General features: G+C 45.2%; 1 protein-coding gene across 4 annotated transcripts in view; it reads left to right on the top strand.

The window, feature by feature from the left end:
- Positions 1 to 14,799, top strand: part of FGF12 (fibroblast growth factor 12) — a 120,854-nt gene that overhangs the window by 22,332 nt on the left and 83,723 nt on the right. Inside the window, exon 1 of one of the 4 annotated variants that reach the window (XM_018075026.1) lies at positions 14,209 to 14,294. The exons of the other annotated variants lie outside the window; for them this stretch is intronic. The gene's annotated coding sequence lies outside the window, so the exon portion shown is untranslated. Of the gene's footprint in view, positions 1 to 14,208; positions 14,295 to 14,799 lie in introns of those variants that run through there. 4 annotated transcript variants of the gene reach the window in all.

The raw sequence follows: 14,799 nt of genomic DNA, 5'->3' as shown, positions 1-14,799 counted from the left end.
GATGCTTTGTCTCATTAAAGTTTGAGTGACTTATGGTAGGGTGTGATTGGGAGGCTTTTTATTGGTTCTACCCCGGTTTTCCCAGCTGGACAGGTCCAATTCTGCTTCCATGGACTCAGTAAATGCCTGTGAAGAATTGATGAATTTTAAGAATTCCCTCAACTTTCATGGTCTTTCATGCTGAGGAAGGTTTTTGATAATTTACAGACCAAAGTGATTTAAGGGAGACTTTTTATTGACTTAGTAGAAGGATCAATGCCACTCAGTGCTGTAAAAATAGAGCTGTTCAGTCTTTAGAGCTGTCAGTCAATCACTTGTAACCAGTACTGTATTCATTTTATAAAATTAAAGAAGTAGAGGAATTAATTTGCTGTGAAAAAAATCCTAATGTCGTTTCCTAGCCTATGGACTGTGTCTGCTTTAGTTCCCGATATCCATCTTTTAAACAGAGATTTATTTCACTGGTACATCCTATTCCTGATCTTGGGTGTGCTTCTCAGAAGGCAGCTTACCACTGGCATACTGCTACTCAGATTGTTTATTCAGGGAGTGTATTGTGCCCAGATAACTTACACATTCCAGAATCGAGTTTCTGCACAGCAAATGACATGCAAATGAATTGAAAGTAGTTTCAAGAAACGTGCATACATTGTGCAGTGACCCACAACCCCAGTGATTATGTCTACTTAATGATATGCTGGCTCAGTAGTTTGCAAGTCAGTGAAAGGAATGAGAGAAACATCCATGTTCAAAAAGGGTACAATCACATTTGGAGATGGTACAATGCTAGGGGATCTCTCTTTACCTTTTTAAACATGACCTTGTTTTATGACTGTGAGGAGAATCTGTCAAAAAACTTCAGATTTAAAGAGTGGTTTTCATCTGTAGTACTCAACAAGCTCTAATAAATGGAGAGGATATTTCCTGTTTTACAGAAGGTGAGACCAAGCATGGAGCACTTACTTGACACAGAGACCTAATTCCTGATGCTCATCCCAGCGTACCATGCTTTGGGTCCCCACTGCCAGTGAGCCCACGGTGCAGCAATGGTGGAGCTGTAGCAGCTTGCACCATTACAGAAATACAACTCTGATGGTGGTTCACGTTCCCTTTGCTCTTTGCTTCTGTAAAGTAACTGTGTGAGCTTACATCAATTAAGTGTTTTTAATATGTGACTCAAAGAGCACTATAACTAAAATATTCAGTAGAGACGTGGGTGAGCAGAGTTACTTTGCACTGGTTGGCACCTTGTGCTCCACGCTGCAGCCTGGGTGAAGGGAAAGTGACGTACTCCTGCTCTCATATGGGAAGGGAGAATTTGCACCCTGTAGCAGTTAAGTCTTGCTCAGTGGTGGGCATGAGTAGTCACAGGTTTTGGCAAGCTATGGGGAACCGGGTCCATGCAGGGATATCTCGTATAATCAAAGCTATCAGCTCCTAGGGAAAAGCTGACTGCAGAAACATCTCATTTGTTGGTTGCAGTAGGGACCGTGTTGTAAACTGAGAACTAGTTCTGTCTGTCTTTTCAATGGGCAAAGACAGCTGTCTCAAATACATGCTTTGTGTTCTTTTATAGCTCTTGCATGTGTTTGGTTCCAAGATGACTTATCAGTTTAAGATAGGCCAAATAAGGACACTGAGTGCTGTGGACTAAACTGAACATTTGGGCACATGGGCTTAATCCCATTATTGTGAGTTAATACAGGTCATTGGCTGCAATTGTTCATCTATAAATTATATATTTTTCTCTGACCATAGTGACTTAATAAAGGATTCAAAAGAAAGTACTGTATGGGATGACTTGTTGGTACAGGTTCAAGAGTTGGATTTTTCCTCAGAGACTGGTAAGTCCAAGAGCTGAATTCAGAAGACTTGACAAGCAGTTCTCTCCACATCACTTCTCTGCCAACAAATAGTTGAACCAAATAGTTTCATCCCCTTTGTGACTGAATTAAAGCATCCAGGCATGTCCCTTCTTCAGCTGTTTTGTAACAGGCTGCAAAGCCTGGGCTGGAGGGTCCAGCTTGTTTGTGAAAGCTGTTGCTGATGCTTCACTGACCATCTTCTCAGGCAGAGCTCACCCCGGAGAGCTGGGGTGGAGGTGGTCTTCCATTATGCCATGGCCACTGAATGGCAAAGCTGAGGAGTTTGGTAGCCTTGCACAAGGGGAAACAGGCTGGAATATCTGTGGGGGTTGTTGGAAATTTTATCTGAGTGAAGCCCACTGAAAGGGTGTTGTTACTTGGGGAAATCATATTTGAATTGAGGCAGCTTTGGGTCAGGCAGTGCCAGGCACTGTGTAGCTTCGTCTCCATTCCTTCAGATGTTGCTTCTGTAGATGAATTTCCAGCTGAGAATGCAGAGCTCATTCTCAAACAGGTTTTTTTACCCTGGGAAAAAGAAAAAAAATTGTGTTATTTTTATTCCTTTTTCCCCCCTTGTCTGATATATATTTTGTGCTCCTCCAGGGAAAGGATGCTTTTCCTTAAGGAGAGCTAAAGGCTTCTTCCAAAGTGAAGGAAATGACTTGCACATAGCAAAAATGCAATAACTAAAACCATGTTTTCCCTTTGTGGTATTTCTCATTTTGAATAATAAATAGAGATTTGGAGCTTAAAATATATGGACATAGATATTTTTGCAGCAGTATAAGTAAAATATAAAAGCAACTTTAGTTGAAGGACATAGAAGGACTTTGTTCATTCGAAGATTCATTTAAAACATTTGAGAAGTCTGTCATCTCTGCAAGCTGTTAAATTCCCTGAGTTAAATCCTGAAGTCCTTTCTGTTTTCATTCAGGGTGAAAATGATGATTGAAGCTCAGGGCAAAGACCACCCTTTTAGCTTCCTGTTAAATTTGTTGTAGCCCTTCCCTGCTTTTGTGGAGTGGTGCATCTCAGAACAGCTGTAATATCTGCCCAACCTGTGGAATTTGGCCTCTCTGTTGCTAGTGTCTGAATGCCGGCTACATTATCCAGTGCATAGATGCTCCCTGCAGTAGGATTCCAGCTGGTTCCCAGCACTTTTCTACAGCGTGTCCGTGCATGTCTGGGTGTATGCCCAGCCAAGGGTGGTCCATCACATTCTTCTGCCTGCTCCTCTGCAGAATTTGGTGCTGTGTCTCGTATCTAAGAAGTGGCTGACGGGAATGGAAATGGCTGGAAATCATGGCATTGCCTGGCCAGGAAGAGGTCATAGAAGTGCCACCTGAGATGAGGGTGTGGATGCTATGTCGCCAGCCAAACATGAGCCAAGATAACACCAAGGGGAAGGGCACAGCCTTGAGGGCATGTGTCCTCCTTGTTTGGGGCAGTCTGTTGTCACTGAGTTCTGATCTGCTGTTGGTGCTGAAAGCTCCTTCTGTACCCGCGGGTGCTAATGAATGCCAAAATCATCGGGAGGGAGGAACAGGCTCCCTCCTGCTTGTGACAGCTCAGCAGATGGGTTTCATTTTATCAAATTGATCCCTGGGGGTGGTATCGCACACGTTCGTGACTTGCAGATGTGGTGACTGTCATGGTGCGTGGCTGTGCTCGGTTACTGGGGGGGTTCAGGTAGCAACCCTGAGCTGTCCGTCTCTAAAATCTGGGAAAGAGCTGCTTTCTCCAGAGCAGGAAAAGTCAGCTGCCAGCCCGCTTCAAACACAGCTTATGGGTGAGCATGTCAGTCAGTAAGATGCTTCGTACTAGTACTGAGTATGGTTGATGCCAAGAAAATCCATGGAAGTCATCCAAGCTCCAAGAAGGATGGATATCTTCTGTCCCCATAGCCTCAGGGGTAGCTGTGCTTGTGGGAGCAGTGAAAATCATTAGCCAGCAGAGGAGGTTCACCATTAGAGCAATACAAATGATTGATTCCTCCATCACCAGCCAAATGGAAAAGTCAGGGCAAAAAGAGGTTCAGGAGTGATTATTTTCCCTCCCCATAAAAGATCCATATAAATCAGTTTATCATTGATACAACTGGGGTTTTTTTTTTTTGGGGGGGGGAAGAGGTGCAATTTCATTTGGAGGATTTTTATACTTGTATTTTTTTTTGACTTTTGAGTATACTTCTAAATGAAATACTATTTTGAAATATAAAACCAAAAGCTTGAGTTCCAAAAAAACCCAAAATAAACACAAGATTTTCTTCCCTCCTTCCTTGCTTTGCTCAATTCAGCATGAATTTAGAAGAATTTCAGTAGACCAGATACCACGTATTTTAACAAATAAGATAGCTATTGCCAAAACAGATCATCAGCTTGACTTGGGCAGTGTGGAGAACAGAGCTGCCATGGGAGCTGAAGAGGCTGTTTGAGAGACAAACAGAACCATGAGCCTCACTATGGTGGGGAGCAAGTGCAAACGCTCTTGGGCTTATCTGCTTTCCTTCTTTCACCTCTCCGAACGGGCATACCCTGGACCGCCAGATAGCACAGTGGCCAGGTAGGCGTTTGTTTCATTTCTCTGGCATTTGTTCCATTTGATCCCTCGTTCTGAACAGTCATGTGCACATTATTTTTGGGATTTTTCTACTCCCGCTCAGTTGAAACCAAGCTGTGACTTGTTGTTGTTATTATTAAAATCAAAGCAAGAATTTTATCATGCAAAACATGCGAGAGAATGACATTCCTTTCACGTTTGCAAGCTCCATGGCTTGGCAGAAGGTGACCAAGAGCACAGAAGAGAACAGGTCAGAGAAAGCAGCTCCAAAGTAGTAGTCTTTGAACAAAGAATTACCTTTAAATACACATACATTTCCATATGCTCCATGTGCTGTTGTAGTGCCATTGCCATGGCTGCATTATTGTTGTGCCTTAATCTTGGAAATCTCTTGAGAAGTGACCTGTACTGAAATCATCTACTCTGTCCCTGGGCTGCACACACTGCAGTCTGTCAGGGAATGGTACCTTCCTACTCTGTTCTCCTGTTTAATAAGTGGTTCATCTCTATTCCCTGGCTAATGCTATTCTTCATATTAATGCGTTAGCCTTTCTGAGCATGGAGTAAACTACTACATCTATTGTTTTACCTTTACCCTATTCTGACACGTGGTAGAATCTCAAAATAACTCGGCCTTTCCAGAGCCTGGTTTTACTTTGCATCTCCATTAAAAGCTGTAGTAGAGCTATGGACACACTTTGTGCCCCTTGTCCAGCAAACACTGCTTGCAGGGACTCCTGGAATAAATTATTTTAGAGGAAGTGTTTGTGCTTTGCGGGAGTCAGTGCAGACTGAATTTGTGCAGCATGGTCACAGGGCTGTAGGGCTCCAGCTTCTTAACAGTACTGTCTGAAAATAGCAGCTACAACACATTTTTAAATGGTAAAGCAGAAGGCAGCTTTCTAGAGAGCTGTGGAACACGACTGTGGGATTCACTGTTCAGGCAGACCAGTCACTCCGGCTTTTCCAGCCCCCACGCTGCAACTTAGACAAATAACTGTGTGCTTGTGCCAAGCACTGAATTGGGGCTCTCTGAAACCCTGATGGAGCTTATGTAGTTGCTGAGAAAATTCATCTAGATGAATTGTGGCACCTGCCAAACACCTCTGCTGTCCTGTGCTCATTCCAGGCTAAAGGTGACAGAGGGACAAAGCCATGAGCTTGGAGGCAGAATAGTGGTCTGAGCCCTGAGCCCTTCTCGTCCTTGGGGATGAGCTGTTGGCTGGTTGCTGGCATGATGGGGAAGGCTGGCTCCATGCAGTGCCTCCAGGCATTTCTGTTTTCTGCCCTTTCCCCGTGGAATGGGCTGCAGTGTGAGATGAAGGTTAGTGTTGGAAGTGGCATCATCACAGAATGGGTCTTTGCAGCTCTGTTGCTGCATCTGCTCTGTGAATTTGTCATGGGGAGGTGACTGCGCTGCTGTCCCGGGGGTCCTGCTGAGTAGATGCTGTTTGGGGTTGTGCTACTCCAGGTAGAGCTCTTGAAATTTTTTGTGGGAGGAAGGGGAAATTTTGTCCAGTCCAATCTGACTTGCATCAGTGCCTCTTCCTCCTTCAGTGTTAGCAAGCACAAAGATGAGCTCTGTTTTGGATGGTGCTTGGCACCACTATGTTTGCAAAGAGAAACCCTCAGCTGGGGACCTGTGGCACTTCGCTGGCTGGAAGGTGGGCAGCTGTGGTGAAAGGAAGGGAGCAGTTACGCTGCCACCTGCCTGCACTCCCCATCTTCCTTCCTGGGGCTTTTTCAGTGTGATAGTTCATGTTTGGAGTGTGTGACTTCATTGATAAATGTCAGAAGATAGCTGGTTGCTTCCAGTGGTGGAGGCTGTATTGGAGGTGAAGAAGCAGAGCTAGATACAGCCACTGCGGTGATGGAGGGCACAGAGCTTCTCCTACATCACACAGTGGCATCCATGGAATGCTCTGTGCAGAGCACTCCCCCCGTGGCACTCCTGTCTCACCTTCCCTCCAGCAGCGTGCTCTCTTAAGGGGACGTGTTACATCCAGTGGACAGCTACACGCTGTGAACTGGTAAAATATCCACAGAGAGGCAATGTAATTCTGTTACTTGTTTCTCTTTCCCAGCCCAAACCTGACTGCAGTTAAGATAAACACCCCTCCACCCCTCCCACCCACCTACATCCGCGAAGTGTGCGTTTCTTGAAATATTTAAGGATTTTGGATTGAAATGAAGGAAGAAAAGAGTCAGGTCTTGGGGTTAATAGAACATGCTCACTTAATTGATATTTATCTAGAATAGCACAGTTGGCCGTCCCCTCCCCTTGCTGGCTGCACAGATAGTTTTTTGCTCAGTAGTTGCCACCCATGTTGCACAAGCTGCCAAATAAATACATTTCATTCAGGTCCCAAAGCAAAACTGTTTGAAAAACGTCAAGTGGATGGGACTGCTGCAAGGGAAGCCAGGCTGCAAAAAGCCAGTTCATATGTTCCAGAAAATGGAAAAGCTGTAAAAATTAAGAAAAAATACACTGATTTTGGCTTTTGGGGCCCAGCATGGGGTTGGTGTGCTGAAGGATGCTCCGTGGGGACTTGGGAGCCGCTGGGCTGCGGGAGATGCAGGGATCACAGGCTGGCAGGTGAGGGGGTTGGACCATCCACCTGCTTCCTAGCTGGTGCTTTCCCTGGCACAGCTCCTGTAACCGGAGCCGGTGTGAATTGCTGGCAGCCTCCGGTATCGATTTGCAGCCGTTTGTGCGGTCATTCCCTGGTGATCGACACCACTCTCTTGTGGGGATTTTCTGTGGCTAAAAAGGCTGGCAGAGAGTGCTGTTATAACCAGCAGTTCTCTGCTGGCTTTTTATAGTGTAGTGTAATGCTCATCAGTACAGGCTCTGCCTGCTGGCTGAGCATCATTATTTAAACATTTCTAAACATTTGTTTTGTCTATTACTTCATGCCACTCCTGCATTCTTTGCTTCCTTAAACATTTCTTCTTCTATTTTTCTTTCTGTTTCTTCAAAAATACAGCTCTGCTTTCCATTACATAAATTTTAGGTTTCAGAGGTAGAGCCCAATAGCGGCTCCTGAACGATTAGAAACAACCAGGTGAAGTTTGAGAGCTCCTTCTCTCTGAGCCCTCCTGGGCAGCTGGAGGAGCAGGAGCTCTGTTTGGTGACCTGTTGGAGAGATAGATTTTCTGTTTTCACTCCATCTACACTGTGTCATCCTCAGCACACGCATTCCTGGAGAGGGAGCTCACTGTTTGCAGCTCTCTCCCAAGACAGCAGTCAGGAGAGACTGCCTGCATTGCTGGAGTCCTCGGGGCTGCCTGACATCAGAAATGAGGTGTTTGTGCTGAGAGATGAACAAGAAAACATCAGCGTTATTTAAAACAGAGCTTTAGATGGCATGAAGTGGGTGATGACTTTCTCACACTGTGAATGTTTTCGTTAGTTTGAAGGAAACCTTTGGCTCTGGTGGAAAATTAAAATAATTATGCAGATAAAGAAAGGTGTATTTTCACAAAGCAGAAGGAAAGAACTTTGAGTCACATGGTGGGTTTTGGCCATTTTTAGCATGTTCTTGCCTCTTGAAGTGTAATGTTGTTTCAGTCCAGAGCGGCACAAGCAGCACATTTTCTTTATGCATTTGGGTGTTGTGTAAGATTTGTTAAAATTTAGTAACATAATAATTTTTGGTCAAAAATGCTTGCAAACTGCTACAGAAATGCTTAAGCTGCATTAGTGCAGTGAACAAAATAATTCTTGTAATACAACCGAACTTATTCAAGCTTTAATTTTTCCACATCACGGACTCATTACCTGTTAAATAAAGAGGTTTCAGATGCTCATCCCTTTGGAAAATGCTGCAAGATTGCATGAGGAATACTGTAGCAAAAAAGGATGTTACTGCTTGGTATTATAGAAAGTTTGCAGAGTGACACTGGCATCCAGATTTTACCCTGAGCTGCCATCCAGTGATTACCCAGGGCACTTCTGTGACCTGGTGTTGGTAGGACCAGGTACCCTCCCCAAGACCGATAGCATCTGAAGTGATTAATTTCTGCTCAGTACTTGTTTATAGTATGTTCTGTCCATTTTTTCTTTTAATGAATTTACTTTTCTAGGCATTCAGAGGGGGGTGAAAGATTGATATAGTTGTTTCCGTGTGTGGTTTTTTTGTGTGAGGGACTTCTCGGCGTTTCTGCAGTATTTCAGGCCCGTTGGATTGATGGGGGAAGTGGAGAGATTTAGCGTCTGAGAATAGCATAAATCACAGCACTGTGGCAGGCATGAACAGCAGGGATGGTGTCTGCCCTGCTCATCTGAGTACTAACAGTGATCTGGTACCTTGCATGGGGCACTTAAAGGTGAGTGGAGCTGGGGACTCTATCATGGAGTCCTTCAAAAACTGGGGGTGCAGAAGTGTGATAAAGCCACCAATTCATCGTCATCCAGCAGCAAGGCTGAAAGGGACCCCCGGTGTTGACTATTCCAGCCTCAGTCCTACACTGACTCCAGATGTGCATTCCCCAGAAGGATGTTTTTAAACTTGTTTTTTTATATCCTCCCACGGAGCAAATTCTAGGTAGAAAGAATGTCCTAATATCCAAACAAAATCTTTGTAGGAAACCAGGAAGAAATCTGCTTAACTGATTGTGAAGAAGTTTTATGTTGCATGTTGGAGTCAAGAAAACAAAACAAAGTCTTTCTAACTGTACACATAGCAAAGCGCTGCCACAACATTCCCCAGGATTTCTGACCCACCAATCAAGTCCTTAGGATGTGTCTGGGTGACATGAGGCTCTGTAGGAAACCCTCTCTCTGGGAAACTGCAGTGTGAGAGGTGCTGCAAGCACGGCAAGAGGGCAGAGCTGGTTTTCATTTTCTCCCTCCTGTCAGCTCTAGGCAGCCAAGCCCAGCAAGCAGCTTCTCCAGACATCCTATGTGCCTTCCTTTCCACCTCCCTTGGGATCATGGAACTGTGGCCCTTTTTTTTCTGGTATGAGCTTTGGGCTCAATCCTCCCTCAACCGAAAAGCTCTGCAGTGTGGGTGTTCCTGTTTGTTAAATCTTTGTGCAGCTCTTGAGCTCTCATTGCTGGCATGGGGAAGGTCTAGATTTTACTCCTGACATTTCCCCTTTGTGTTTTCTTGGGAGCTGGCACAGCCCAGGGGGGGCCAGGGAGAAGCCTCTGTGAAGGGTACGTGGTTGGTTTATGGAGACACGTCTGTACCCAAATGAAATGTGCTCAGTGGCTGTGGGCTCACACATAATATTTATGCTATCCTCTGTTTCACTCTCGGTGAATATGCTGTAATTTTGGCTAATTACACAATATGTCAGGAATAATTGCAGGGTGTTCCTCAAAATAAATAATACATCTTGTATGCTCTGCTATCCATACTTATGAGCAAGCTTTAACCTTCAGTAGCCAAGGCATTGACTGTGCTGGAAAATGACAGCTTAGGAGCTGTAGCTACAACTTCTTTTCCATTAAATTTCTAATTTTTTAATTCCTTTACCTGAAAAAGCTCACCCTGTATAATTTTCTGGAACAGCCCTACATCTCTCCTTTATGCCTTTTGTTCTTGCCTGGCTTTGGTTTTCTTATCAGAGCTCAAGTCAATACAAGTATAGAAAATTGCTCTTGAAAGGAAATGTTTTGAAATTTTGTCTGCTGCTAAAACACACTGGATCAACAGAGCAACACAAACCACATCCTAGGGGAGGCAAAGACAAACCCAGGAGTTTAACTGTATGAAGAATTGATTTTTTTTTTAGTTCTCTGGTCAAATAAAAGAAGTTTCTGGGGAGAAGAGGATTCAGATCCAATTATATATTTCATTGTACATAAAATGAAATTTTGGATTTCATCTCTGACTCTTAACATTTTTTTTTCTCATTAAAATTCCAAACAAAATGTTGTGTTGAAAGAAAACATGAAAACTTGTACTCTTTTCAGATCTCCCTCTTTCTCTCTGTTACTGAGATGGAGTTTGTGTATAGCTTTAGCTACTCTTATTCCCGACTTTTCATCAAAATATTTATCTAGACAGCTTCACCCAGAGGTAATCAGCAATTTTGTGCCAAAATACCTGGTAGCAGTTAGGCCATCAATTCTCATCCGCTTGCCATCCCACTGTTTCACCTGCAGTGGCCTTCGTGTTCCTCTTTTGGCCCTGCAGTGCTGGTGATGTCTGTCTTGTCCTTGGCTTTTGTGCAGAGTGAGTAGCTCATGTGTCACATACATTAGTTTGGCATTTGCCTTCTAGGAAAACTCATCCAAGACTTTGTACCTCTTTGTCCTTAAACCTTGGAACTTAGGTGGCTGTCACATGGGATCCAGATCTTGGAGAGTGAGTGAGCTGCAGGGTGACTTCCCTAAGTTCTAACATCCATAGGCGCCTAGGAAAAGGGTAGTCTGGAGAGACATATAGCAGTGATGCTGTGTTGCAACCCCAGTTTTCAATGCTTTTATGACTCCTTTCTCTGTCCCTCACCTCTGACTTGTATTAACATCTGTGTAAAGCTGATTCCCTGGATATGGGAGGGCCTGCATAAGTGCCAGTGTCATGCAACCACATCCTTTCCACCTACTCTACAAGTGAGAAATAAGACTTCCCTGGAGGGACTCATCTTTGTAAGAGCAAAGCAGGCATAGTGGAGGGGTGCAGGCAGGCAGCTGTGCTCCATGCTGGAGAGCTAATTACTATTCCTCCTTGCAGGCACCAGCACAGGAAAGGAAATCACTTCTCTGGATGCTCTTTTTGCCTACAAGGTGCCATTCTGCTCTAGTGACTCACTGATGGTGACAGGAGGCAATTGCTTTGATGGGTACTGTCATCGGCTTGAGCCCATCATCCCTCTGAGTTAAGGAAATGTCATTTTTGGAAGCGTGTCCTTCAAATGCAGGAGCCGTCCCTGCCAGCACAGCCTGTTATTTCATGTAACGCATCCTGGAAACACCGGTTGTTTCTCTGTAGTTTTTAGACCTGGGTGGAGATTTGCACTTGAGATGAGTAAATAGATGAGTATTCTATGCAGCCGTATTGTCCCAGAGTCATTTTCTTCTCCAGATAAATGCTGTGTAACTGGAGGGTGACACTAACCCTGTAATCATGTTAAACTGAAGCTGGGTATGGCCTTCATTCTGCATCATTGGGAAAGGAGCTGGAGTCAACTGTTTGGTGCCCCTAGAGTCACAGACCTCATGAGCAAATCTTAGCATCAGTCAGTCTGTTTACATCTCTCCATCCTACTCACAGGCTGGGTGACATATCAAGCCAAATGGCTGTATATAAACTGAAGGGGTTCATGGCAGCTTTACAGGGTGGGGTTGGATGCCTGGCTTTTTTACAGAGCCTCCCCTAACACTTGGGCAGCCACTGTTGCCCAGTGGGACCTGACCTCTGTGTAGGCAGCATGAGAGGACATCTAAATAAATGCAAATGCTCACCTATGTCACTTACCTCCCTTGGCTCTGCAGTTCATTTGCCCTCTCACTGCCTGTTATTAAGGATGCTACAGGTGGCATTGCCCAGTCCATCGTGGCAGAGTGTGTCCTTCAGCTCCAAACAATTTTGCTGAGTTTAGCCACAGAAACTGTGGAAGACACCGTGGGGCTGGGAAACAAGTGCCTTGCCTCCGCCTGTGCACTTTTGTGCACTCGGTGACTCCTGTGGGATCTGAAAATGCTCAGCATTTTGCAGCATGATTTCCCACCTCTGCACCCAAGTGACACTGTTGAAAGTCCACAAGGATCCCTGCGTGTGGCTCAGGATGCTTTGACCTGCTCCGTGCGTGACTCACTGCAGGTGCAGCCGCAGCCAGCCATGTGCAGCATCTGCCGAAGACTTACAGTCTGCTGTGGTCACTGCTTGGGAGAGTTGGGCAAGATGCTTGGCCAGGGAAACACACCCCTGGTCTTTAAGGGCAGCAGCTCCTGTCACAGCTGCAAGTGCTGTTCCTGAGCTTCCCAGTTTGGATGGATTCAGTGAATCCTTGCAGCAAGTTGAGCTATTAAACTTACGCTGACAGCAATGCATTTAATTTGAGACAGCCACATACTTCATCTTAACTCCAAACACCCTGGAGAACTTAACAGCTCCTGGCTGGTAAAAAACCTCCAGCATTTATCTCCCTCAGCTTTTCATTCCTGAGTTCTGTGCTGATGCCTGTCACCAGAGTTATCTGCATGGAGCTCGCTGATGCATTTTTGTGCTGATTTATTACCAGTCTTCATTAATACTATACTTCCAAAGGAGGGATTTCAGTGCCCTTCTCTGTCTGCATATATTTGTAGTATTTGGCTTATCAAGTATTCTGGAACCCATCCTTTTCAGGGGAGGGGAACTGCGGTTTCTGCAGTGGCACTTTAAATGTGGAGTTAATCTAAGTAAATTAGGAGCAGTTTATGCTCTGACTTGCATGCTGGGTTTGGTGTGCTAAGGATTTGAGTGCTGGTTGGGTGAGTCATAAATCAACCTCCCATTATGACAGCTGCAGCCTGAATGGGGGAAAATAAGAATAATGGAATGTGTAAGTTCCAGGCTAAAATGTTTAATTGCAATAAACAAATGTTTGAAGAACATTTAGGTGAAATATACTCCTGAGATGTATTACAGTTCCTGTGTTTGCAGTCACATCCTCAGCAAAACTGTTGCACAGGCACAGAAGGGAGTCAGCAGCCTGCTGAGCCGTGGTTCAGATGAGGGCTGGAGATGCTTTCTCCCTTGCCAGACCGATGTCCTTAGCAGGTACCAGAGGGACTGTTTTTGGAGCCTGCTGCTGGCATCTCTGACAGCCTTGCAGTGCTAAGACCCGGCAGAGGTGTTGATCTGCAGTAAAAGAGCTGACAAATGGACAGGTCTCCTGTTGAAATCCCACAGTAGGTGCCTTCCTTGTACCTTATTCCAGGTTGCTGAATAGAAAATGGCTGCTTCTCATCTGAGCTAGCAGAATCTTCTCGTGTGTGACAGCACATTGTGTGGGTAACCCCAAGAGCTTCAGAGTTTATGCCATAAGCCACACAGATTACTGCTGGCACCCAGCACAGTAACTTTTGGAGTGGATTTAAAAGCATTTCTGCACCAGCAACCTCAAGTGGAGGCTTGCCTGCCAACCAGAGCATCAGAGGGAGTTGCAGGAGTCCTTGGAGCCAGTGGCTCAAATCCCTGAAAGATCACTAAGCCCTTCATCTTTTTTAAGAGATCATTGAAAAGTGGCCCCTCTGAGATCCCTGCCATTGACTTGTAGAGTTCACATTAAGGTGACTTCTGTGAGTAGGGTCTTGTTGACTTCCTCTAGGTTTCCCAGCCCAAGACAAAGGGGAGAATGGCTTTCTGCAGCCTCAGGTCCTCATATTGCCATAATAAGGAGCATTCTGTGAATTACAAGAATCAAGGCTGTGGCAGACTGCCTTCCATAGTGGAGTTGCAGCTGGAAGTCAGTGTGGTGCCCTATTCTTTGGGCTTCCAGAGCTCAGGGTTTGGATCAGATTGAGCTACCCTACAGCAGTGATAAGAGTGTAGGGTTTCTGTCTCGGGTTTGTACCACTGCTTTCTGATGGGAATAAGCAAGAGTTAGTGCCCTCACTGGGGGTTTGTTAAATACTGCATAACCTCATAGCTCCTCTCTGCATTAAGGGGAGTTGTTCTGCTTGCGTGTTCTGCATTTTCCACTTAAGGGGGTGGGTTCCTTATTCACCTTAAAATAGGAGAACTAAAAGAAAAGGTCATTAAAGAGCCAGTGATATTTCTGTCAATGCTCTTGCTGTTTTCCCCATAGCACACAGCAAATACCTTCAGCAATGCCTGCAGTTTGAGAGTGAGGGATGTGACTCTGCAGAGCAGCTGATTTGGACGCGATTCCCTGGCCTTTAGTGAGTGTGTCCCTGGAGATCAAACAAAAGTACGTGTGAGCACCCTGCAACTATCATGTCCTTGGCAAGCCCCAGGAGAGGGACAATCACACTGTAGCTGCACAATAAGGCAGGAAACACAGCAGAGCTCATGGTGAACTGAGATGACTTTAAGGCTCAGCGACAGAACAGCTGAAGTGAATAATGGCAGCATCACATTACCATTTAAGTAGAGGCAAGAAGATTAGCAGTCAGATCATGATTTAGTTAGCTTCAGCTGTGTCAAAGGGCTCAGAAAGTAAAAAGCAGGACAGGCAGAAGTGGTGAATTTGGCCTGTGGAAAAGGGAGCAAGCAGGATGCCCTTCAGAGGATGTGCAGTGAGTTGCTCTAAGAAGGATCATTAGGTGAGAACTGTGCCCTCACCATAGGGAAAGTGCCCAGTCTGGCAGATGCTGCAGACTAGGAAGAGAGTCATGGCTAGGCTTTTGTTCTGTGTTACTGTTACTGGTCTGTTCTGCACTGTGACTGTGTTCCTTGTGGATGGTTCCTGGGCA

The sequence above is a fragment of the Manacus vitellinus genome, unplaced genomic scaffold (genome assembly GCF_001715985.3).
Source record: "Manacus vitellinus isolate BGI_N305 unplaced genomic scaffold, ASM171598v3 scaffold_29_pilon, whole genome shotgun sequence".
NCBI classification, from domain to species: domain Eukaryota; kingdom Metazoa; phylum Chordata; class Aves; order Passeriformes; family Pipridae; genus Manacus; species Manacus vitellinus.
This window is presented reverse-complemented; position numbering and strand designations above follow the sequence as displayed.